The 26,622-nt window shown below is 40.4% G+C and overlaps 1 protein-coding gene across 6 annotated transcripts in view; it reads left to right on the top strand.

Moving 5' to 3' along the window:
- Positions 1 to 3,092: 3,092 nt before the first annotated feature.
- CDH10 (cadherin 10) overlaps positions 3,093 to 26,622 on the top strand; it is a 159,807-nt gene continuing 136,277 nt past the window's right edge. For 3 of the 6 annotated variants that reach the window (XM_078391726.1, XM_078391725.1, XM_020801261.3), the window contains exon 1: positions 3,111 to 3,317. The gene's annotated coding sequence lies outside the window, so the exon portion shown is untranslated. Of the gene's footprint in view, positions 3,318 to 6,840; positions 7,090 to 26,622 lie in introns of those variants that run through there. The other 3 variants (XM_020801264.3, XM_020801260.3, XM_078391724.1) reach the window with 2 other exon arrangements.

The raw sequence follows: 26,622 nt of genomic DNA, 5'->3' as shown, positions 1-26,622 counted from the left end.
AGAGACATTCACAACCCTGCTGAAGCAATGCTCTAAAATTTACAACCTTGCCAACTAAAACACACTTTTGATTAAATCTTCCCTGTGAAAAATCCTATGCTGACACTTGGAATGGGGGTAATTTATTTATGTTAGGAAAGGATCAAATAACAGGTATAAACTGCATAAACTGGTTTTTCTGTTTCAAATGTCACAGTCTTCGCTGAAGCAGAGTGAAGGTTTCAGATATGGAGAGCCAATTAGTATTCAAAGGGCTTGTGTCCATCTTTTTAATGTGAGCCTCTCTTAGGGTTGAATCATAGAATAATTGAGTTGGAAGGCGCCTATAAGGCCATTGTGTCCAACCCTTTGCTCAATGCAGGAATCCAAATCAAAGCAGATCTGACAGATCATTGTCCAATTTTCTCTTGAATGCCTCCAGCGTTGGAGCACTCACCACCTCTCAAGGTAACTTTCGTTACTGCGGTTAATATGTTTTTCCTGATATCCAGCCTAAACCTGGCCGCCTGTAGCTTGAGTCCACTTAACAAAGGTAATGCTATCCTATTTGTGAGGCATACATGTGTAAGCAGTTGTAATAACTGTTATATTTACAGTTCTGTGGGCACATGGAATGATAGGAGAGTAAGATCACATGGTTCAAGTACTGACTCTTTCTGAAGAAAAAACAAGCCATGCTGTGCTTTCTGCTAGTACTCTGTTAGGTATATTGAGGTAATGATGAAATGGATGAGAGGAGAACTGCATTTTGAACTATAGGCCAACCACTCAAAACATTCAGATAAGGGTGGCCGTGGGCAAGGCAAAGGGGGGCTTCACTGCAAAATTATTTGCAGGTGCAGTCTGCTCTGATCATGGACCTGCCCTCAGTTCATATGTGTGGTTTTTTTTTTTAAAAAAAAACCTAATAGTAATTCCTTTACAAAAAGTTGCTGTAACAGTAATCAATTATTTTGCAAGAGACTTAGAATTATAAATATTTACATTCTAATGGTTATTTGCCAAGCTCTGGATTTGGATTTGTCCCTGTAATAAAATGAGAAAGAAATGTTTGAAAAAGGACTAACAGTCTCATCCATCTCCCAAATCAGTGAAACTAAACAATTAGGATTTATCAAATGCCAGAATGCCAAACTCTACACTACCTGGAAATGGATCCAACAGAATGAGAACCTTAATGGACCATCATGAATAAAAGGCAATTGCATAGAGAGAAAAAATTATTCTCATATTTTGGTACCCTTTTAATTATCATGTTATTCCATAAAGGAAAGTGGCAACTCATTGGCTTTATTAATGCACATTCTTAGGCAAAGCTACATAACAGATTAACCTTAAAACAGGAATCATAACAAAAAAGGAGACATAAGTACTGTGGCAATTTAAAGATTAACTGCTGTATTTTAATGTGAGCTGTCATAGATCATGCCCACTTCCTCATACATGAGTGAGGCAAACATTTATACATGGCCTGATGACCCATTGGGAATACAGAGGACAAAATGGCAATGCTTGGTTAGTATACTAGACACAAATTGCAAATTGTGTCAGATAATGTGGAATTTTACACTTGGTCACGACTTATTGATACTCAGTTCTTTGAAGCCTTCTTCTGTAAAATTGACAGAGGTTTCCTGGTAAGCAAACAGGCTATGGATAACAACATATAACAACATGGTTGTTTTAGCATTTCACACCTGGCAATTACTTAAGAAACCTTTACTCATATTTAACCCTTTAATACGGGTTCCCAGTAGGTAGACATGCACGCACATTAGACTCTCTCTCTCTCTCTCTTTCTCTCTCTCTCTCTCTCTCTCTCTCTCTCTCACACACACACACACACACACACACAAGCACACACACAAGCACACTGTTCTGTAATGTTTCTTTTTCAGAACTGCAACTTTCAAATCCTGTAAAGATTATCCAGTAGATTGAAATGTTCTGAAATAGGTTTTTGTATATTGCTATTCCTGATGGGATAGATCACATTATCACAGGAAGAAGTAAACTTGCCCCTGATGATGCATGCAACATTGTTGGGGGTTGTAATCATGTTGTCAGAGTAGATGAGGGGACAGGGCTAGCATTTGGGTTTGTAACATGTTTCAGTCCCCGTTCCCATCTGTATCAGTCATGCAGGCCATTGTGTGTTGATAGTTGCTTGAGATTGGGGAGTTGCTTGTAAACAAGTATTGGCCTGCCACTAAGTCCTTATTCGTTCATTTGTTTATTGGTTTTGTTTCTATTCTGATATGTTTGCACAGATGAACATACGTACACCTTTGAAAATTAGAATAGGAGAACATTTAACAACACTAAATACCAACATGTGATAGTACCCTGGTACAACAGTGGAAAAAGAAAATTCCTCAGAATAAAACAGAAAAACTGTAAAAGGTTAGAGGGGGTAGATGGGAAATTAAGACTTAGTCAGACTCTGAGGTGAAAATGATGAATCCCAATGGTATTTGTGTTTCTTGACTTCACAATGCTGAGGAAATTCACAAAATTAGACATCGATTTATATATTCATATATGATGGTTGATATTCCTCACCCTGTGGACATTCACTACAGACACATGCACCATTTGATACCTATATAATATAAACACCATAACGTTGGAGGCAAACTGCCCCAAGTTAAGATAATTAAGAACTTATCTATTGTACACCAACTCTACAATGATTTCTGAATTCAAGGCAATTCTCTTCCAACATCAATCCATATGTGTTATGCTTGTGGGCATAACCAATGGATTTTGGCCATATCTATATTTATTTTCATTTTCATTTCTATTTATATATTGATACCTGTATCTATATAAACACGTAGCTATCTAAACAGATATATCACCTACATATATCTTTATGCACACATATTTTCTAAATCACAGGTTTCAGCAGAAAAAGTGCTATAACTGCAGTTTGTCTGTATTCTGTTTGTGTATCTGAAGTGAAAACTGTGAGGTCATGCAAGGATCAAAATTGGTTCTGCAACCATCACTTGCTGGTTCTTCTTGCTTCTGACCAATGTATTTTCACCATACACTTTATTTAACTCCTACAGCATCTTGTCTACTACAGCAAAAAAGGCAATGTGGCTGTCACTTTAAGAGGCTGCTTCCACCTCACACTACAGAGAGAAAGGGTGCAGGTCTTTTGCCTTTATGAAGCAGAGTCAGAATGGGGATTGTTGCTTCAGAAGGAATTCACATGGCTAACTCTGTCTGGAGAGAATTTACAAAAAAGCCATTTAATGCCCGACTTCAGGTAAATGGAGAGAAACGATTTATAGAGGTGAACAATTCAGGTATGTTCCTATGACTGATGCAACACAGAGCTAGAAGCATGGGGTTTGGCAAGTGGCTTTGGGTCCTTGAAGAAAAGTGTCTCTATGAGAAAACAAGAACAAGATTTTTTGGGGGGGAGGGGAAATGTGTTTTGGAATAAAGAGCTGGCACAACTTAGGAGGTAGGAGTTCTGTTAGAAATGTGGTATTGAGTATGTATTTGGGCTTTCCTCAGAGAATTCGTCTCATCCAACTACCATTTCAAATATCTCAGTCATTGCTCTTTTGCTTAAATGTATCAAACACATGTGTGCATTTTATTTTGGAAGATGAAGAGTGCTATAGAAGTATTTCTATTATCAAACATGCTATTGGTAATTGACCCACAGCTGAGGAAGGAAATTTAACCACATTTTTTCTTAGTTACTTGTTTCTATTGTACTTCCTTAAATAATATTTTCTAAGTGACTTTTAGTATTTGCATTTTTGTGAGTTCACTGTATTTTGTCAATCTTGTCATGAGCTGCCTTGGGTCCTCCCAGAAATCTATCAGATATGAATTGAATTATTATATTTATTTGTACTCCTGCCTTCCCTGAAGGAAGCTCAGAGAAGATTATATGAATACTTCCAATTTTATCCTCAAACTCTTATATCTTTCGTTTCTCAGAGTTAACTGTATAAAAATTTAGTTAAGGCCATCTAGTGAGTTATTGGCTGAACAAAGATTTGAACTTCCACTCCAAGTCCAAGAGTACAATTCTGTAACACGTACTACAAAGTGTTGCTGTATTCAATTATCCTTACTCCCTCAAAAGTGTTATGAGATTTCAGGTCTCAGATCTATCTATTATACCACATTGTAATCCTTTACATGAATATTAAGTTCCAATGAACTTCATGGAGCTTACTTCCAAGTAGAAATTCTTTATCAATGGCATCATCATGAACAGCTGGATAGCTTAGTGATTTAGGCATCTGGGCTGTGGAGGCAAATGTTGGAAGATCAGTTCCACACTGAGCCCCCTTGACATGGGCTAGACTCGATGATCCAAAGGGTCCCTTCCCGTTCGTTCTTTTTCTTTCTTTCTTTCTCAATAAATTTAGTACGATCATTTTAGTATTTTCTTAAAAGTATATCCAGAAGGTGTAGCTGTTTGTTTTGACAAGATCTAACACTTCCCTCCAAACATATACACTCTACAGTACCATGGATCAGTCACAGCAGAAATATTCTCATGGACTTTTCATTATTCCATAAGTGGAAGTGCAGATGCCTATACTTGTTTAGTTCAGGCTTCCATTATGTATCTGCTTAGTTGTGAGTCTTGTAAAACTCAGTGGAATGTCTGAGTAAAAGCACATAGGAGAATGGCCTTATCAGCCTGGAAGGACAACATATTATGGGACAGAGTAGTTGCCTATTGATTATCTAGTCATGAATAAATTTGTCAGAGGGATGCTTTGAGAAGAGATCAAGAAACTTGCCAAGGTACCAATCTTGTCTCGAAAGGTATCTTATCAGCAATTACCAACTACTACAAATGACACTTCTATATCTTATTTTTGTCTCAGCATTCATGATGAGTATTATTGGGGGGGGGGGGTAGATTTGGTCTAGAGGCCACCAGTTATGTGTGCACGCATGCACGCGTGCGCGCGCACACACACACACACACACACACACACACACACACACACACACACACACACACACACACACACGGCTTTGAGGCTTTAGTTTTGTTCTTCCCATCCTTTTATCCTATTAACTTTACTCCATCCTTTGACGTTTATCATTTATTCAAAACACTTTTAAAACTTATTTTTGTTCCTATCACTATTATTTTTTGTGAGCTGACTTGAGGGTCTTTTATGGCCAGGTGAAGCAGGGTTTAAATACCCTGCCCAGACTCATATAGATGAAGTAATTAAATATGCACATCACCCAATTTGAATTATTTGTTGAGGAGCTATTGAATCATTGTAATTTACAACCCTGTGTGGTCTGGGGAAAAATCCTTCCCTTTTAAAGTGGAAACTTGAACCATTTCTCATATTTTTAAACAGTTAAAAAAAACCCACCAACATCCAGCCAAAATCCCTCATGGCACAGAGTGGATGGAGCAATACTGACATCCTTTGGCTTACTCTTAGGGGAGTGTTTGCAGCGTCCGTCTCTCTCCCTCCTCACCCGCCCCAAATTTTACAAAGTTGTCCACTCCCCTTTCTTCCATTTGTAAGCTGGGGTTCAGGATGACCCAGAGGAGTCTTTCGTCGGGTTCTATTCGGTGCATCAACTGTTGTAGATATAAATCTGCTCCAGGGACTACTAACGTCTGCAGATAGGAAAGCTGCAGGGCAGTGATCCCACTAAGGTGACCAGCCCCCCCCCCCCATGTGATGCCAGAGATCAGCTGTATGATCCACCACCACCCGCAAGAAATAAGGCTGGGTCTAAATGTAATAATTTTGGGCTTCCTCCCATAAGTCACACGAAAAAGAAAGCGGGGGGGGGGGAAATGCAACCCATTCCCATCTTAGGAGGGCTTTCGCTTCCTCCTCCTGTAATCGTAGTAGAGCCGAGGAGGCTGAGAAGAAGAGAGACTGTGTCTCTAATGGACCGGGCAGAAAACGGAGAGCCCGTTTCTTCGGCATCACCTCTCTGAGAGAGCTGTAATTCAATTTGTCGCCCTGGCGATAAAGGTTTTCTTTTCTGTTCTTTTTTACTTGAGGGGGTGGGCGGGGGAGAGGTTGGGTCGGTCGGTTGACACCTTTGACACGACGAGTGCTGCAGTCTCTCTCTGTGTGTGGGTTGTGTGTGTGTGTGTCTATGTAAGGAGGGGGGGGGCAATTCGCCGACGAGCGAAAGCGGCGCCGGGCGAGAGAAATAAATTAATAATAAACAAAGTCAGAACAACAACCGCAACAAAAAGAAAAGCCTAACATCTATCCAGCACCCACCACCACCCCCTCCACTCGCCCCCCACCTCCAACAGGAGCGCGTGGAGGGTGTTCTGGCTGTGTGGCTGTGATGATGGCAAACGGAAGAGACGAGGCTCAGCACCCTGGACCCGCCAAGTGAACAGAGAGAACCATTCTGTCAAGAGCGAGAGGACCGGAGGCGGCGGCGGCGGCGAATCTTCGGCGGCAAGCCCTCCTTCCCACCATATTCACTTGCAAATCACCGGGAGCCGGGAAAAGCCGCCTTTTTTTTCGCGCCCCCCCCCCCCCCAGTCCTAGTGGGGAACCTTCTACTCGCAACTGCTGAGGCGGCGGCGGCGGTTCCCTCACCGCAACCTCTCCTGTCCTCTTCCTCCCTCTCTGGCTTGCTGTGTGGCGACTTCTTCCTCTTTTTCGTCGATTGTATTATTATTGGCATGATTTTAATGAGGCGCTCTGAATGCAAGCCGGCCGGACAGCGCGAGTGAGCGACCGAGAGAGCGCAGGAGGGAGGCAGGGAAGGGAGGGCGAAGGCGTCCGCTCGCCTCGCCGACCTCTCTCTCTCCCCCCCCCCCCCCGGCCCCGCTACATCGCCTCCCGGTCGCCCGCTGCCCCTTGGCTGCCCCGAGTTCCGCTGGGCTCGGAGTAGAAAAGCCTGAATTCAAAATCTGAGCAAGAGCGACCTGAAGGGGCCGGTGTCTGACTCTCTCTCCGTGTGTGTTTGTGTAACCGGGGGGGGGGGGAACGACGGGCTGAAGCAGCGAAATAACACGCGATGAGCTGCTAAAACAAAAGAGGGAGGAAGATAATCCAAGATTTTCCCGACGTGGCTGGGCACAGCCGATGGAAGGTAAGGACGCCCTTGGCGTTGTTTTTTTTTTTTTTTTAACGGGGGTGGGGTGTCTCTGGGTGAGTTTGTTAATAGTCGTGGTTTGTCTCTTTATTTGTTTTTAAAAAATTGTGTGATGTATATAGATCTCGGAGAGCTGCTACTTTTACAAACAGTGGGTGATGGACGTGGCTGCAGGAGAGAAGTTGTGTGTGTGTGTGTGTGTGTGTGTGTGTGTAGTATTGCACTTGGACTGCGTTTTTTACTTGCTGAGGGATGACAGACCCGTGCAATTTATAAAGGCGTTCCATTAAGGAGCTAGCAGGGTTTAGTGCAGCCTGTTAATCCCTCTCCCCAAACACACACACGCGCACACACACACAAACACACAAAAGGGGTTAAAAAAAGAAAGCCATTGGCGTTTTGCGATTGTGAAGGAATGTGGAGGCAAGGAGCAGGAGAGGGACAGCCTTCAGGATGTACTGTAGTTGGAAACCTTCCTTTGTGACAGGGTAACTCATGATTCTGGCATGGATGGCAAACATGCATGCCCAGTCCTCACAGCATCCTTCTTGCAAGACTGCTGATGGCTTTCTCAGTGACAAGGCTCTGAATCCAGTCCCTTTTTTGCATACTAACTCTTGCTACATGTTGGTGCACATTTTTTGCAAAAGAGAGCTCCCTTTAAGTCATGGAGGGGGCAATTGATGGAGGCAGATGGAACTTGTGCATCTTTTATTGAGAGCTTGTGGAAGCTACTCAGAATGCTAAGCATGCACTCGTCCCACTTTGTGGCGAGGGACTCGCCAACAGTAAAGAAGAGAGTCAGAGCAAAAGAGAGAACAAGATTCATGGCAATACAAATCTGAGTTGCATGTGCCTTTCCTGTCGCTGCTGCAATAAAATCCATATTTGATGTGGTGTTAAATTAATGCAGCATGCTGCAAGTCCCTGTCTTTCCTGCTGACAAGTCACCATTGGTGGCATTGTCAGCTGCTCTTGGCTGCTGTACTCCAGAAATTAATAGCAAGTGAATGTGCACTATGATGCCAGCTGTGGCCACCTTGACTGAATAGAGCTTTTAGCAGAAAAGATACCACCACTCAGTGCACGTGTAGTCAGTGGCAAATGGTGGCCCAGGAACCTGGCATTTCATCTTTTCTCTCCTTTCATAGAAATTGAGCCATTTCCTATACAGTAATCTTTTACTTCTATTCTGGTTACAAAACTGGTGTGTGTGTATGGCATGTATGCTATTCAAAACTGTACATCTTTTACTTTTGAAAAGCTTTGAGGTACATGATTCAGACTCAGTTCTAGAAGAGGGAGAGAGAATGAGAGAAGCATTTTTTTAAATGGTAGTAGACTGCATACACCAGTGGCCAAATGTTGATTTGGTGCTCATCACTACATTTCCAACTCTTTTCTTACGATTATCTTCTGTCCAAAATGTTTGGATATTCAAGCCATGCAGTTTCCAGAACATTATGCATTATAAAATATATTCATTTAAAAGCACTTATTCTACTGTAATTGTTTAGGGAAAAATGTTTCAAAGCAAAATTGTATATAGGGAAAAAATGAAAAAGGTGGGAAATGTAACTGGATGGGAAAGAAATTTCAAATGATTTTGGTTTTCCTGAGATGAAAAGAATCCACTAGCTTAAGAGTCAATATGGTTTGATGGAGAGGGACGTTGTATTTTGGAACATAATCAACTAATTAATTCTGAACCTACTCTGACAAACGAAACGGAGCCATTGTATGTCTCTGGGTGAGGATGGGCAAGTTGACTTTCCCTAATGCAATATCTCTTTATCTATGCTTTTACTCAGTTTTTAATAGCAAGATGATATTTTTAAAGGTGGGGTTAATTATATGAGAGAGATAGAGAGAGAGAGAGAGAGAGAGAGAGAGAGTCAAAACAAATGATGTCACATAGTTTTCATATACATGTTTGCAGTACCATATGATTGATTGAGGGGGTAGCTGTAGATTTCAAAGGAATGCAGCTTATTTTGCTTGCTTCACTTGCAATTTTGTATTGTCACTTCTTTCTCCATTTTGTGCTTATAAGTTTTGGTGGCAAAGATGAGTATCAAAGGCATAGTTTGTAGATATGCTATGCCAAAGGTTATGTGCAGTAGTACTTGGATAGTGTTTTGGTTTTACTTTAGAGTGTCCCTTGTTTTCTATTTCAGATGTATGCAGGACAGTTTTCTGTACAGCAACACATAAGTTTAAAACTGAACAAATGCTGAACACAAAATGTATTTTTTAAAAAATTGAAAATGCTGCATTTTGCTGATAGTTCCTAGATACACATTGGATATCACTGCTCTTACAGTGCCAGCCAAAGTAATTTGCTGTTAAGTTAAAAGCAGTCCAGGGAGCCCTGGCAGTGAATGTGGCTGTTAAACAAAGACTATATTGCTTTATCGTTCTCATTAAAGGGACTCCATACAGAAGGCAGAGAAGGTTAATTTAAGAATGATAACCACCTCTGGCACTCAGAAAGTCATTTCCTGATCTCAATGTGATATCTCAAGGAAAAAGAGAATGGAGTCTTGCTATCTGTATGTCTCTTTTCTCTGTGCTTCTTGCTGTTATGACTTACTGCCCCTTTACTCTCTCTGTGGAGAGAAAGATTTGAAACAAAAATGTTGGATTCCATGCCCTAGAATGCCACTAGGCTGCAGCAGTACCTCACAGGGTCTGTCAGGATTGGAACATCACTGTGCGCCCAACACAAAAGGGGTGTGGCTTAAATGTTATCCTTCTCCACCCCCCAGCTAAATTAATACTAATAGCTGAAATATTCTATGTACAAGGTTTTCTCATCCTTCTACTAAACAGTACTGCTTGTCCTGACTTCTGCACATCAAGAACAATATTAGATATTATTGCTAAATTGGCTGGAGGTGGGGGCATGGGGGGGAAATAAAAATGATCAAGATTGATAGTTCAGAAATGACGGTAAGTTAACAGACACCTGAGCTGTAATTTTCTCCTTCATAGATACACTGCAGTTCTCTTTATTTAAGTAATACAAAGAAGGCTAATTAGCATCTATTCATAGTTCAGAAGGACTGCCTTTTGAACAAGAGAAAATCAGGTGAAGGACTCTTTTGATGGTTCTGAAATCAATTTAAAAACTTTTCAGGTGGCCTAAAAGCAAACAACCTGTAGTGTTATGTGAATGCCTAGCATTATATATTTCTTCAGTAGAGATTTGATAAAGAGTCTTTGGTGCCCAAGTTAAATGAAAGCATTGAAATGGGAATCATGGAGTTGTGCCTCCAGTTTTCAGGTTTCTGGGGTAACAAAGGGTGAGCTATACATATATTTCTCTAGCAAGAAAGAAGCACAAGTTGTCTTTGCATCGAATGTCAAGTGCTTCCTCATGAGAGATACATTACCCCCTTCACACATTCCCAAAAATATGGGGAAAAGAGCAATACACTTGGTTTTTCCTGTTTCCTCCCTTAAATGTATCACCCATAGTCATCCATTTTGATACTTGTAGCAATATGTATTAGAAGGCAGATCCACTGATAATTAAAACAGTAGATAATTATTTAATTAAGCCATCTTCTCTGATCTCCCACTCAAGATTGATGACAAAGTTTTTAAGTTTTGACAGTGCTGTCAGTGGTGAATTTATCTGCATGCAATCTGACCATGTATGTTGGCTGTTCCAAAAACAGATTTTAACCTTCCAAACATTCCAGACCTTTTCATTGGACTGTATCTATTTCTGAGTTTTCATGCAAGGATTAAGGATGTGCTACAAGAATCCTTGCTTGGTTTTTTTGTCATTTTCTTTTCTTATTCATTCCAGGCAGAAAGGTAAAATGCAAATTGCATTCTTTATTGTATTTGGATAGATCCTCAGATATAAAAGAGAATGCTCCCAAGTAGAGTAAAAATAGATGTTCCAGTGTTGATATGTGGAAAACTATAGCCTCCATGATCTGAGATTCTGTGTTTTACTTGTTCCTTTTTATGTAGTCTCAAAGATCTGTTAAAAGATGGAAAATGCCACCTTACATTTTTAAAACAAATCTTAATTTGAAACAAAAATTAAAGTAAAATTAAACAAAAACTTGTGTATTACTTAATGCTGAACTCAATGTCTACCACAAAAAAAAATCAAAAATAAAACCCAGGCTTCAAGAATTGGCTTGCATAAAGATGGAAGTAGACAGGCCAAGGAAATATTGGAGAGGAGAGGAAGTTGATCCACAAATGATGCTGATTGTATATTCTATTGAATTATAAAATTCTGTGTCATTCTGCTCCTCTCTCCATCAATAGTTTCAGACCATGTAGAACACACAGAACAGTGTGATATTATTGAAGATGTGGAGAGGAACTGGATACATGACTGTTATTGGTGCTCCTAGTCAGTTGAAAAGCAGATAAAGAAATAGAATTGCAGCCGGTGCTGGATGGGGTTAAACTCACTCTGAAAAACACAGGTACTCTGTTTGGGGGGGGGGTGTTCCTGGATTTGTTTCTGAGCTGTGTGTCCAGGTTTCAGCTGTGTCCAGGAGTACCTTTGTACAGTTAAAACTAGTGCACCAGCTTCACCCATTTCTTGAGCGGCCTGATCTGGCCACAGTGACACATGCCCTAGTTATATATCAGGTAGATTACTGTAATACACTCGATGTGCGACTGGAGTTTAGAAACTCCAGTGGGTGCAAAATGCTGCAGCCAGATAGCTAGCTAGGACTGATTACAGAGAACATATTGTTACAGAAGCTCCACTGACTGCTGCTTCATATCCAGGCACAATTAAAAGTGCTGGTTCTAACCTATAAAGCCAGAAATGGCTTGGGTCCAAGTTATCTAAAAGACCGTAATTCTTTCCATTAGTCTGCCCAGGCATTAAGATCATCTGGGAAGGTCTTTGTTTCAGTCTCACCACCCTCACCAGCGCACTTGGTGGGGACACGGGAGAGGACCTTCCCTGTCACTGCTCCCAGACTCTGGAACTCCTTCCCACAGGAAGTTAGGCTGACCCCATCTTTGCTGTCCTTCCACAAGGAGTCAAAGATCTTTTTCTTCAGGAAGGCATTTCCCTACACACACACACACACATATATATACATACACACACACACACACACACACCAAATTCTGCACCCCATCCCTCATAACTGTACATATGTAGAGAACAAAAGTCTGAACTGGATAGGATCTTCTGCATGTGTAGCCTTTTCACTTCAATGGAAACTCCAGATTTTTCAATTTTACAGATCTTGTGGGAGTCTTTACTCACATGAAAGATTATTCTTATCAGAAGATCACTACACATCTGGAGAGCAACAGAGGATACCTTGCTCCCACTCCTCAAGCATTCCAGTCCTTTGTCTAGAATACCTGAATGACTGATTATGGTCAAATTCATCAGGTTTGCTAGACCATTCTTTAAACCTAAGTTTAGCTTCACTGGGCCAAGAAAAAATCAGGGTTTCCTTCCTTATCACTGCAATTTGGCTTATTTTGATGTTGCTGTGAAGCTTTAGTTTTAAAAGCTCACCAGCCATTTAGCATTTCTCTTATCCTATGTTATATACATGTTTATTAAAAGGAGATTGATTTCCTTGAGTGAGTTTTTGCAGAAAAGCCATCTGTTTTCCCTCAGACAGATTTTTGGCCTCTGAAAAATTTGTAGATATCTACTCAAAATTTTTCTGTCTACTGGTAGAAACCCAGCCCTGATTCTAGGCCGACAAACTTTTTGTTATTGTTCCTTTTTTCCTTGTTATTTTGCACCTTTGCTGATATTTTGGTATCTTGTAAGCAGGTGGGAGATTAACATATTTGTCCTAAAGACAATATGAATTGATTGATTGTAGAGAGTACTACCTGCAGGGAAGCATGCTTAAAGTACTTTTAAGGATAAGTCTTGAGTATAGATTGATATAGTATAATGCAAGTCTCAGATATAGCTATTTCAGCTATTTTCAAAGCTATTACAATGTGTAATTTCATGATCTTTATCCCTTGTATATTACTGGTTTACACCATTTTGAAAATTGAGCTCTGTAAATAATCTTGGATAGATGGAAATATTTATTTTATATAATTTCAGTACAGAGGGTCCTATTGGGGGAACCTTGAAATTTGAAATTGTCTGATTTTATGCCAGTATGCCCATCATCTAAGTATATTTTGTCATGCATAATTTCTTACTATAAAAACTCAGCTCATCCTACTACAGACACCATTACAGAATACATATTGCACTTTGTAATAGCCTTGTTCAGAATACATTCCTTACAGGATAGTAGTGGTAGCAGCAGCCATTTTAAATATTCCTCTCCATTAAAAAAAGTCCAAAGCTCCCTTGTCTGTTAGGGAGAAAATTACTCTTCTTCATACAAAGAGGCATTTGTTTGGTTGTTTCTAATGCACTGATGGAACATTTCAGATACATCAACCATTGTAGCAGATGTGTTCTGAAGAGGCACAGTTAACATAGGGTTGTGTTGGATGAGTCTTCTGAAAGCATAAATTGGCTGCAAGACCCATTCCTTATGATGGTGCCATCCTTCTCCTGGCTGCACCCCACAGTGATATAGGGCTGTTTAAAGCATGAGGAAGGAAGAATCTCACTGTTGTCTACCAGTCCTACCTCTGATATTTGCGTTATTCTTTCTATGCAATACTGTTTTAGGTCCAAATTTAGCATATTAGTTTATTACTAAATTGGGCGGAGATGGATCCATGAGAATCTGAGTCAGGCATAAATCTGCTGGCAAGTTAGTACTCCCCTTTTAGGGTATGTTTTCCCTTAATTTACGGCTAGGTAGATTTACAGTTGGCTTCTTTCTGCAAGTTTCCATTTTTCTTTTATACCTGCCAGGACTTTGTATGGAATAGATTCCCCTGCATTCAGTTGATAAGAAAGAATTGTGTGCTTCAGGTGGCATAAGTGCTAAAACTATATTTGAAGAGGTTCCTTAACTTGCACCAGAAAAGTGGATAAGATTGGAGAAGCAGATTCCAAACTAAAGCCTGCTAGTTGGCACTTTGTAATTTTAGCTTTAGTCAAGGGAATACAAAACCTTATTTGTTTTTTGTTTGGTTGATTTTTTTTGCTGTGGATATGTGGTTTATTCTCATTTATCCAGCAACATGGTTTTACTCTTAACTTAGTCTCCTACTTAACCTGAACATTTAAATGCATTTCCTTTTTCTTTTGCACTGGGTTGCCTTTCTTTCCACATAAATCAAACTACACTGAAAGGAGGGATTATGAAAAGAAGATGACTTTTGTAAAGCAGGCTGTCAGATGAATTCTATCACTAAATGAAGTGGCCAAATATCTTTTAGTTTCTACTGGTACTCAAAAGATAAAGGCCTTCCCCCCCCCCTCTCTCTCTCTCTCTCTCTCTCTCTCTCTCTCTCTCTCTCACACACACACACACACACACACACACACACACACACACACACACACACACTTTGCTAGTTTCTTATTTTGTTTCTGGTTTAAAGTGCAGCTAAGAGGCTTATATGTAATTTTTGCCCTATGGATTTTTATGTTATAACATATGCATTTTTAGTATATACTATTATTTTATCACAGACTTTCCATTAGGTGCAGTACTACAAGCTGAATGTGCTCCATTATCCTATCCTGGCACTCTGGATCACTCCATAAACAATATGGCATACTGAGTTCAGCCAGCTTAAAACTGCATGTTTTTAAATTAATACAGCATTTTACAACAGCTGCAGATGTAACATTTGTGCTGATTGTGCTTATAGCATGACACTTGTTTCAAATTTAAGGTCGGGAAAACATGAGACTTGTTTTGTCCTCATCTCTGTTTGAGCAGGAGTCATTATATATTTCCTGGAAATGGATTGTTATTTGAAATGTTATTTCAATGACCTGCTCCAAATTCTACATAAGAATAAATATCATGTGTTTTGCAAACTGTGTTTCAAGAGGAGTCTACAGATTATCTCCCTTTTTACTATAAAAACTCTTGAGTTCCTACAGGAAGAAGCAATAGGACCACCACCACCACCGTCCCTAAAAGTCGAGGAAGCAAGAGTACATCCATTGATGTTTTTAGCACTTCACTTTGTGTTATCTGTTAGAAGCATCTATATCGCCAGGATGTATCTAGTCCACATAAAGTACATTTAACACCCATTTAAATGTAGACTAGTAGTGAAGGTAGTGCTATAGAGCAATACATTAGGGACCACAGTTCCCACCATTCCTGACCATTGAATAGGCTGCCAAGAGCTCACAGCTGTTGGAGTTCAGCAGCATCTGAAAAGGCTACACATTACTCCTCTGCTTTAGGAGAATCTTTCCATGAATACTGATGACACAACCACTCCCACAATGGAAGCTGCTTTGTGTTCCCTGGAGAAGGAACACAAACAAAAATGAATTTATTTATTGTTTATTTAAAATATTTTTACCTCAAAACAGATTACATTATTAAAAGACAGTATTCTTTTAACAGTGAGTATGTGAATACTAAAAAGGATCAAACAAATACCTTGATGGCCTACTGCTAAGCTGGCTGGTCCTTAAATAACTGAATTAACTGATACACGCACACAACATAATTGGAGAAAAAGAGGCCACAACTTTATTGATCACAGCAGCGGTCGTCCTGGCCAAGCATTGAGTTGGATCCACCTCATGGGGGGACCTGAACGCCCCCTGATGCCATCTGCTATGTCCTTGAGAAACCTCTGGGTTGGCAGTTCCCTTGGGAGGCTACGTGGATGTAAGCCACTCTGTGTCTCCCCTGCCTCCTAAGGTGGGGGCAAATCTCCCCCCCCCCAAGCTGGGGCAGATCCAGGTCCCCCGCCCATATTTCCACATGGGGATTTCTCACCCACACAGACATGCAGGTCACCGCCTGCTGTCCAATAACCAGTTGGATCCTTCCCAATGCCTGAAAATGTCTTCCAAGTTGTGCCGATTGAACATATAAAACTAGGTACCTAACAAAGCAATAACCATATCAACCTGTGAGCATAGAAAAGTAATGCAACCAGCTAGGGTGGGCAGGCAGGGAGACTTACGTCCAAGCCTCAGCTCGCCTTTCTTTTTAACTGTGCCGGTGGACCAGATGGAAAACCCTCTTCCTCAGGTCTGCTGGCAAGCATCCCCACGCCCTTTGCCCTGCGCCAGCCCAATCCCTGTAGGGGATGGTGTCGTCAAGCTACCGCAGGCCATCCCAGGGTTCCTTTGCTGCTCACCATGTGGTGGTGGCCATCTTTTCCCCGGCAGCCACCAACAGGATCCAGTAGATACTCCAGCCTCACCATAGGCCTGGGCAAGTCCGTGTCCTGACTATACTAAAAAATGGTGAACAAAAGTAACAACAACAACAATCCCCATTCAAAACATTAACGGAAAACAATCTATTTTAAAATCCCACTCAGATAAACAGACGCTGAGGAGAATCTTGCCTCTAGAGAAAGGTCTTTGCCTGCTTGTGGAAGGAAAATAAAGATGGGGCCATCCATTCATCCCCTTACATTTGCAGTCAATTGTACCAGTTGAGATTTCACACAAACCAATATCCCCCCCCCCAAATCCAACATCCATTTGTGACTTGTATGTTCTCTTGGGGGCGTGGGTGGGAATAACCTCTAAAGCATGAAAAATCCTATGCTGGATATTATCCAATTGAATATTCTCAGTGGAATTGACAGCAAAGACGTTTCCCCTAAAAGCTGGAGAAACTTTTAAAGAAATTGTCATAAGCAAAGATGAGAGCTCTTGTGCTTTCCCTTAGTTATGAGGTGGCTAGAGGGTGAGTGTATGCATCATTTCAGTCGCAGCCATTAGCTCCATGTTCTCTCAATTTCCCCCACACTTCTGTTGAAGCCCACAGAAAGATTTTATAAGATAAATTGTCCCACAGGGATTTTTTTCAGATCAAAAAGCATGGACAGCTGGGTAAGGTGTAGACTGATCTGATGTATAAAAGGTAAAGGTAAAGGTTCCCCTTGACATTTTTAGTCCAGTCGTGTCCGACTCTAGGAGCGGTGCTCATTCCATTTTCAAATCGTAGAGCCAGCGCTTGTCTGAAGACAGTTTCCGTTACCATGTGGCCAGCGCGACTAGGGAACGCCATTTTACCTTCCCACCGAGGTGGTACCTATTTATCTACTCGCATTTGCATGGTTTCGAACTGCTAGGTTGGTGAGGAGCTGGGACAAGTGACGGGAGCTCACTCCGTCATGTGGATTCGATCTTACAACTTCTGGTCTTCTGACCCTGCAGCACAGGCTTCTGCGGTTTAGCCCACAGCGCCACCATGTCCCTGAATGTATAGATCTGATGTACAGTGGAAAGAAAAAGAAATGCAGCACCTTTGCCTCTCTTGCAATGGGAGCCTCTTTTGTGGGAATAAATAAGTGTCTTGAGGGACAGATTTTAGCACTGGAGTATGTTCACCACCTTCCTTTAGCAAGATGTAACTCTTCCCTTCTGCCTGCGACACAATTTACAGAGAAGGAACTGCAATATATTTTTTTTCAATGGAGACAAAGTGTGTCTACATTGATCCTTTAAAAATCTAGCGATAAGCAAGCCTGGGGAATATGCTAAGCTGGGGAAGGTGTTGAGACAAAATTTTTCAAAAGACATTTCCCTGCATTTTTCTTTCTCCCCACCCCCACCCTCCTTTTTTTTCTGCCACCCTCACGTTCTAGAATGAAACTGCATAGAGGATATTGTGGAGGAAGCAAGATGGTGGCCAGGCTGCCAGTATAATTGTGGTGGCAGGAGTAAAAAAAAACAACAAAATTGTTTGGGGAAATAGAATGAAGCTGCAGTTCAACCACTGCTAATAGTGAGAATCATTTCTTAGAAACTCTGGATTATTTTCTATCCCCCTGGATAGTTCCCATAGTTTCTCTACTCACAAATTGGCAGACAAATTCAAAAGGCAGCTAAAATGAAAACAACTGCTGGTAAGATTAACTGGCATATCAGAGTCCTGAGGTATTGTGGTCCTGTGTGGGACATGTGTGCATCCTTGCAGCATTTCCATGACACATTTTGCATTTTCAATTATCTAAGAAAACAAAAACCTTCTGGTTTATAATGTGGGATGTTGCACTTCTGTATCCATGATTCAAAACAGCAGGAAGTGGCCCAATATTACAGTTTTTCCTAAGGTAGTCAATCAGGGAGCATTGTTTAGATAAGTGTCTTCACCTTCCTGATGCTTCTTGGTGCCCACTGTGGTATTATCTGCTGCTTTTCCTGACCTGCAGAATCTGCCCTAATGGAACCTTTATTATTATTATTATTATTATTATTATTATTATTATTATTATTATTATTATTATTATTATTATTATTATTATTATTATTATTATTATTATTATTATTATTATTATTATTATTATTATTATTATTATTATTATTCTTCACCCATCTCCCAAAGGAACAAACCAAGTGCAGCCATATAAGAATTCCCAACTGTCTGATAGAGCTGAAACCCTTTCTGGAACCAGAATATATGTAGTTGACCACAGTGGTGAGCACATAATACTGCCCATTTGTGAGTTTAGATACATGTTTAGATACATAGTATGCTGAACAAAGAGTTGCCTTAAATCATCACAGCTTTGCCTTTTCTATTTTTTTCCCCCTGGGCTATAGAGGGCAGAATCCAATTCTGTTTGTCCTGAAGTTTCCATCTTTCTAAAGGGTGGGAACAAATTTCTTGTGCATAAATTACTGGGGAAATAAGATAAGGTCTATTTCACAGGATAACTTGTGGGTTTCCCAGAGTTATTGGGTAAACAGAGAACAGGCGTTCTCTGATAAAACACATTCTCTGATAAAACAGTGATCTGGAAAGTCCCCTTCCATCACTGTTGCATTTTCAGTGTACATTGTACACATATGTTCTATACATGCCTTGATCTACAGCTTGTAGATGAATGAGTGATAACTGTGCATTTGAGTGATGTGAGGATTCAGCAACTCCTGAATTTTGTGTTTGATCTGTGAGGGCTGATAGAAGCTAATTATCAGTCACCATTATCAGTTAATGAACATGTGCAGGTAAACAGGCCTTTGAAAAATTAAACACCATCTTTTCAACTTCCTTCATTTTCTAGACTTAACAGATTTTTTATTAATTTTTCTGTGCAATACTGATTTCATTTTGCTTGTTTCACCCAAGGTGTACACAATTTGCAATAATATTTATGATCTGCAAAGCTGAGTTTGCATGCCTACCAGGTCTTAATATCCCTGGCTTTCCTCCTCCATCCCAAATTTCAAGCTGACCACAAATGTAGGAAGTTTAGAATGTAATCATTTGCCATTAAGTCCCACTGTATAAAAGGGACGTAGTGGCGCTGCGGCCTAAACCGCAGAAGCCTGTGCTGCAGGGTCAGAAGACCAGCAGTCATAAGATCAAATCCACACAACGGAGTGAGCGCCCGTCGCTTGTCCCAGCTCCCGCCAACCTAGCGGTTCGAAAGCATATAAATGCGAGTAGATAAATAGGGACCACCTTGGTGGGAAGATAACAGCGTTCCGTGTCTAGTCGCACTGGCCATGTGACCACGGAAGATTGTCTTCGGACAAAACGCTGGCTCTATGGCTTGGAAACGGGGATGAGCACCGCCCCCTAGAGTCGAACACGACTGGACAAAAATTGTCAAAGGGAACCTTTACCTTTACCCACTGTATAAGATTGCATTCTTTGTCTACACTGGACCAGAATTTGCCTTGATGGTCTCAGGTTGTTTAGGCTTGCTCTCATGTACTGTATTAGATATACAAGTTTATGCTGCATGTGATTCACTTTGCATCTATACTGTGTAAGACCCTTCTAGTGCCCAAATATTCTAATAGTAATTTTGTGTACTAATTTTGTGCATGAACTGCATCATTGCATAATTTTCTGCAGTAGTCTGCAAATTGGATTCCATAAAGTTAGATAAAGTTTAATTAAAATGTTTAATTCACTGAGAGAAGTCACTTGAGATATATGTGGCATCTGTTTGCCATTACCATTTGATCATTATTAATTGTATTTATAGAATGTGTAATCTTAATAGCAGCACACATGTGGGCGGGGACCTAGTTTTAAATGAGTGCGAGCAGGAGCTCTAAGCCCTTTTCCTGAGGAGGAAGCTGAGGCAGAAGGTGAGCTGTGTTTGGGAGCATATCTTATTTGGTGAGGGATTTTTTTCTAGGCTGACCATTGCTATCCCTGACTGCATGTTTTGAGGGGGTGGGGGTTTAGCTTTAAATGAGTGTGAGCAGGAACTCTAAACCCTTTTCCTAATTCTCTAATTCTATTTTTTAAATGTAATCTGGTAAATAGGAAAGCCGAATAGCATTGCACCTGGGGGACAGGAAAGTCTTAGGGGTCAGACCATACTTCTGCACTATTAGAGAGCAGGCCGGGTAGGTTCATCAGCCTTGGAAGGCAGCCCATCTAGGAGAAGGAAAACTCCTTTCAAATCTCCACTGCCTTGTGCTTCAGGAGTTAACCTCGAGGCAAAATCCAGAGCTGGAGTCCCGGAGGCAGTTCGTGTCGTTCTGGCAACTCCTGCGACGTCGCTGGAACCAGTTTTGTTGGCTCTAGCCTTTCCATTGGACTAATTCAGCAACATGGAGAGGGGGATTTTGCTGCTTGGTAACAGCCTATTCTCCATATTATTTTACCCAGGCTTCATGCTCTGGAGAAGACACTCTCCAAGTCCTCCATACAGAGCATGTTACCATAGTCTGTCGAGACTGAAGGATGCCTTAAAAAAAACCATGTGGGCTAAACAATTGATATGCTTCTTCTCTCTAGTCTTTTGTGATTTGGGAGATGATCAATTTTGTTCATAATATGCTTTAGTTTCAAATATATTTCCTGAGCCAAGACAGGCAATATGGACTTTTAGGACTCAGTCACTTCACACATGAGTGTACAAGGAAAAGAGAGAGAGAAAGAGAGAGAGAGAGAGAGAGAGAGAGAGAGAGAGAGAGAGAGAGAGAGAGAGAGAGAAACAAATATAGACCTTTCCACCTACCTGACACAACAAACCATTTCTTGAAAGGTGCTGTAAAAACTGAGAAAATGGATGACAAAATTTAGTCCCAGCAAAGTCAATGAGAGAACAATATGCACCTGTCAAATGGTTAGAGACCATTTATCAAACTTTAAACACCTCCAAGTAAGACCTCTCTTACAGTTTTTAATCTCAGAAACAGCCATCTTCAAATTCAGCTTTCTCAGACCATGAAGTTTTAGCTCAATAGACAGAGTATAAACCACAGAACCCTGCTTCAGGTTTCTCTTCTCTGCTTAGTGGTGGAATGGGATTTATTTGCTCCAGAAATACATAGAGCTCCTCCTGTGGTACATTAGTCTCTCTCTTTCTCTCTCTCTCTCTCTCTCTCTCTGTAAATGTATATATGGAGAGAGAGCAAGAAAAATATCTTCATAATGTTCATAAGGAAAACTGTTCTTGTGTTAAGTGCTATAACAGTCTTTAGCAGAGGACTACTCTGTTCATCTGTTTCTGCCATGTGTCTGTCAGAATGTGTTTGTTATTATATATGTCCTTATGCTAAATATTTCCAACTGTATAAAAGCATGTATTATGCACTTGCAAAAGGTTAAAAAGAAAGGTCAAGAACTGCCTCAGTTCTTTTCATACAAAAGAGACTAAAGGCAGCGGAGAGGGAGGGATTACTACAAAACCTCATAATTCCTTTTATACTTTACATCAAGAGGAACTGTTGCAGTGACCAAGTTTCTCTCCAGATACCATTTGGGTAGCATCTCTGGTTCAAAATAGATTTTTTCCATTCTTGACATAAATCTCCCTGTTCTGTTTTGTGCATTTTTTCAATTCATTTCAACTGCCAGACAAAGACTTTTTTTTTAAGCTCAGTGGCACGGTGTTCCCATGGGCAGTGCCAATAGCACAGCTTTACTCATGGTGATAAACTTAGTGCCCTTATATGTGGTAAGTATTGTGTGTGTGTGTGTGTGTGTGTGTGTGTGTGTGTGTGTGTGTGTGTGTGTGTGTGTGTGTGTGTGTGTGTGTGTGTATACACCACATACTTATGTGGGCCATGCACTCTTGACTAGAGATACTTGTTAAGTAGTGTTTGGCTTCTCACTTCATTCCCCAGGTTTTAGCCTGAGTAATATTATGCCCTTGAGATATCTATATTATTGGGTGCAATGGATTTTTAAAATTAGTGCTTTTCCATTATGCTATTTTCACAGTTTTGTACTGCAATTTAATATGTAGTATAAGAGAGTAGGCCATCTAATGCTGCTGTAGATCTTTCCCCTAAAATGGAAACTTGAAATGATGGCCTTGCTGATGGCTCATGGCCATTGTAGCAGCTACATGGGACACTCACACAAATCAGAACATTTTCTTCTAGGAGACTTGTGTGCAGGAGTATTCTTAGGTAAACAGGCCTTTATTCTCCATGAGAATTTTGATAAATGCTAGACCTCTTACAGTATTCTGGTTTTGTACTTTTGCAAAATTAGTTAATAAAGGGAATATGTTCTAAATAGTTGTTCATCAGAGTTAATATGTGATTAGTGACAAATTACATTCAGAAGTTTTCCTGTATATGGCAAGGGGGGAGAGATACCATTTGATATATTTTAAATAAAGCAGATTTATTTCAGTTTCTCCAGATTAGCCACATTTCAGTGAATCACTGAAGATTCTTACAGGTCAAGATGTGTCGCAGTCCATATCTACTTTTCTGGGGATTAGCTCTGACTATGAATATACACTGCAGGTAGATTTAGCACCCTCCACCAACTTTTTTTTGAGAGCAGTAAGATTTTTATTACATGTAATTTTGACATATCCTTTGCTTTAACTGGCCTTGGATGAGATTACTGTCAAAAATAGACAAGCTGCACTATGTAATAGTGGTGTGAGAAGCTGGGGGTCTGGGAGGGATAATAAAGGTAATACTGATTACTAGTATTCTGTACTGATCTGGCATCAGAGAGATAATACTTCTGATAATAAATGCCAGCATTTTTCTTTTCCTTTTTCCTCTTTCCCTTTTTGTACTACACAACAGAGAAAAGTAGCTATCTGTGAACTTCTGACAAGCAAGCCTGAATTTGTATACCTTTGCAAACATGTAGTGGCTCTTAGATGTGATGCATTTTAGATAAAACTAGTATATGCTGACACAAAATTAAGGATAATCAAGTTGTTCCAAATGGCTTGTGCAAAGATACAAGGAACTACCTTAAGTCCATTTCACAGACGGTGAAAACCAGGGTTTGACATTTCAGGTGTATGATTCACTATGAAGCTGTGCAAATTAGGGCTCCCTGGGAAGTACTGTATACTGGTTTGATACAAATTTGGAAAAGTGACCATCTAAGTTAACACATATTAATGAGATGTATACACTGCAGTGTAATCTGTTACCCCACTACCATGTCTTCAGTTTATCAGCTGTTCCTGAAATCACTGAATCAAAGCTGCAAAGAATATAATTTTGGGACTTATAGACTAACTGTATTTTAATAGAGTTGAAATTCACTACCTACAGCACCCCATTCTCATTGTCTGCATATAGTCCAAGAACTTACCCTGGAAACCTTTATGAAGGAAAACTCGGGAGAAATATGCTACCGCTTGCTTAGTTTTGTGTGCTCATTTTTGTTACCTGTTTTTATGACTATGGGCATTCCAGGTTAGTCACCTCTAGAAATAATTCAGTTGAAGTCTATTATGCTCATATATTCAGAATATTCAACAACGCATGCTGTGATTAAAGAGTCTTAGTACTGTAGACCTGGTTTAAGCTGGGTCTTTAGGATTGTGCCATCAAGGCACAAAGAGAGACGAGAGGGATGAAGTTTTTGAACTGTGAAGCATGGGTAAGGAATTTCAACATTGTTTCATTTGTAGCCTTACATTAGAAATATTATACTTGTGGTCTAGCTCTTGTATGGTGACTTGGCAGAGACCTGATCTTTCATGTTTTTGCACGCCTAAGAAAGCAGTGAGAAGAGGATGCACTATGTGAACTAACATGCATGACTAAATAGCAGTTTTTTTCCCTTGTTGGGAGTAAAGTAGGTTGGATCTAGTGGAATCATTACATTGATAGAACTACTTTTGTTAGTGGGACTTAAAAGAGGGCACACACCACATCCTATGTCTCATTGAGTTTCAAAAGAGGTAAAATGTGTAATTTGTCAATGCAGGATAGCAAACTCCAATTAAGCAAATAACTGTTTTGAGATTACATTGAGTAAAAAAAAAATCCTGCCAAAATGGACAAATATAACATTCATTTACTTTCAAGATACATTAGTGCTCTTTTCTTTTGTTGTCCTCTAATATTTTCCCATAGTGCACTGTTGATCCTGTATATCACAATGTAACAATTGAAATACTTTATTTGTGTAAAATTTTGTGAATACAATTGTTTGTTTTGATTTAGTTCAAGATAGGAAACATTAGGCATGCTTAATGAATCTAAATTAGGCATTACAGTTACATGTCAAAGCAGACAGGGTTATGTTAATGATAGATTGACCCACCAGAAGGTGAACTGAAATTTTCTGATGAAATTGCCATCAAAGTTCATTTCATTGCTTCGATCTGGGAAGTTTACAGTTTTAAGTCCTTTAGTGCCATCTTGTGGTCTGTATAACAATTTTTAGGGTTTTTTGGGGGGAAGAGGAAGAAAATGGTTTTAAGAACATTGAGGTATGAAACATCTGTAATATAAGACGTGGCACCAAATTACAATGCAGTCTTTGAACATATAGGAGATCAAGATGGTGGGTCACATGCAAATGCAGAAATCAATAGGAATCTGCTAGGACTACAGTTTTTCTGCACTGTCCATGAAGGAGATGTCCTTAGCCTGAGGAAGTGAATTTAATCTACAAAGGCTTTCAATTTGTTTAAATTTTTAGTGCTCCAGTAAAAGGAACTACCCACTCATGCATTTGTGTGATCTTGGGGACCACACAGCCTTTTCCTTGCTCCTGCTTGGACTAAAAGAGATGTTTATTTATTATATATATCCTGTCTTTTTTGGGGGAGGGACCACACTCCAGGGAGCTAGTGGTAATGAAATTCAGATAAAAATAAATATAATTAGCAAAACAAACAAAACATAATAAAACAAAACAGGAATACTTTGGTTAGAAAAACCCAACAACCTCAAACCAGTTAGCACTCCTTTCAGTATAATCCGGTTTAAATGTCAAAGACCTGTTTGAAAAAAAGGTCTTTTTGCGACCAACAGAGATGGAATAAGCCATAGTATGCCTTTCCAGCATGTTTCAGAGCCTAGGAAGGCCTGCCCTCCAAATGTGCCTCTGATGGTGGTGTGACTGAGAGGTCTTTTCAAATGTTCACAAAACCTGGACTGCCTCACATGGAAAAATAGAGTTTTCTTTGTCTGAAATAATGCACTATGAATTGTGGCCAACACTAAATGAGTAGCCAGTGAAAGTGCCCTTACAAAGGGAGTTGCAGGCTCCCTGTCATTAGCCTCAGGCTACACCATTTTGGATCAGCTCATACAGTATTTTCACACTCTGGTGGATGGTTTCCAAGTATGATGCAACTTAACTTTACATATCAAGAGAGCCAATATTCTCTGGACATAATTGGTGCACTAGCATTAACAGTGCAGACACATCCTTAACCACCACTGAAACCTGGACATCTAGGTTCAAGGCCAAATACAAGAATATACTCTCTATATATTTGATGTTAGTCTTTGATCACAAGCTAAATATGAACCAACAGATTGATGTGGCTACAAGAAGGGCAAATGCTATTTTAGGCTGCATTAATAGAAGTATAGTTTCCAAATCCCGCGAGGTGCTAGTCCCCTTCTATTCAGCACTGATTAGGCCTCACCTTGAGTATTGTGTCCAGTTCTGGACTTCTAGAAGGATGCTAACAAATTGGAACAAGTTCAGTGGAGGGCAACAAGGATGATCAGGCAGCTGGAAACCAAACCTTATGAGGAAAGGCTGAAAGAACTGGGCATGTTTAGCATTGAGAAAAGAAGACTGAGGGGTGATATGATAGTACTTTTCAAGTATTTGGAAGGCTGTCATACAGAGGAGGGACAAGATCCGTTCTCAATCATCCCAGAGTGCAGGACACACAACAATGGGCTCAAGTTAAAGGAAACCAGATTTAAGTTAAATACAGTGGTGCCTCGCACAGCGAGGGTTAATCCGTTCTGGATTAACCCTCGCTGTGTGAAAACATCGCTGTACGGATCAAAAAAAGCCATTGGAACGCATTAAACTTTAATGCGTTCCAATAGCAGCTTTACTCACCGTACAGCGATGTTTCTCCGATGGCCGGCAGCCATTTTTGCGCCCTCCCCTCGCTTAACGAGGGTGCAAAAACGCTGCACACGGCCATTTTGGGGCTTCCGGTGGCCATTTTGAAGCCACTGAACAGCTGATCAGTCGCAAAGCGAAGGTTGGTAAGCGAACCGCTTACTGACCTTCGCTCTGCGATTTTGAGCCATAAGGGCCGTCA

Source organism: Pogona vitticeps, chromosome 4 (assembly GCF_051106095.1).
Source record: "Pogona vitticeps strain Pit_001003342236 chromosome 4, PviZW2.1, whole genome shotgun sequence".
Classification (NCBI taxonomy): domain Eukaryota; kingdom Metazoa; phylum Chordata; class Lepidosauria; order Squamata; family Agamidae; genus Pogona; species Pogona vitticeps.
Note: the sequence above shows the minus strand (reverse complement) of the source record. Positions and strands in the feature narration are given on the sequence as shown.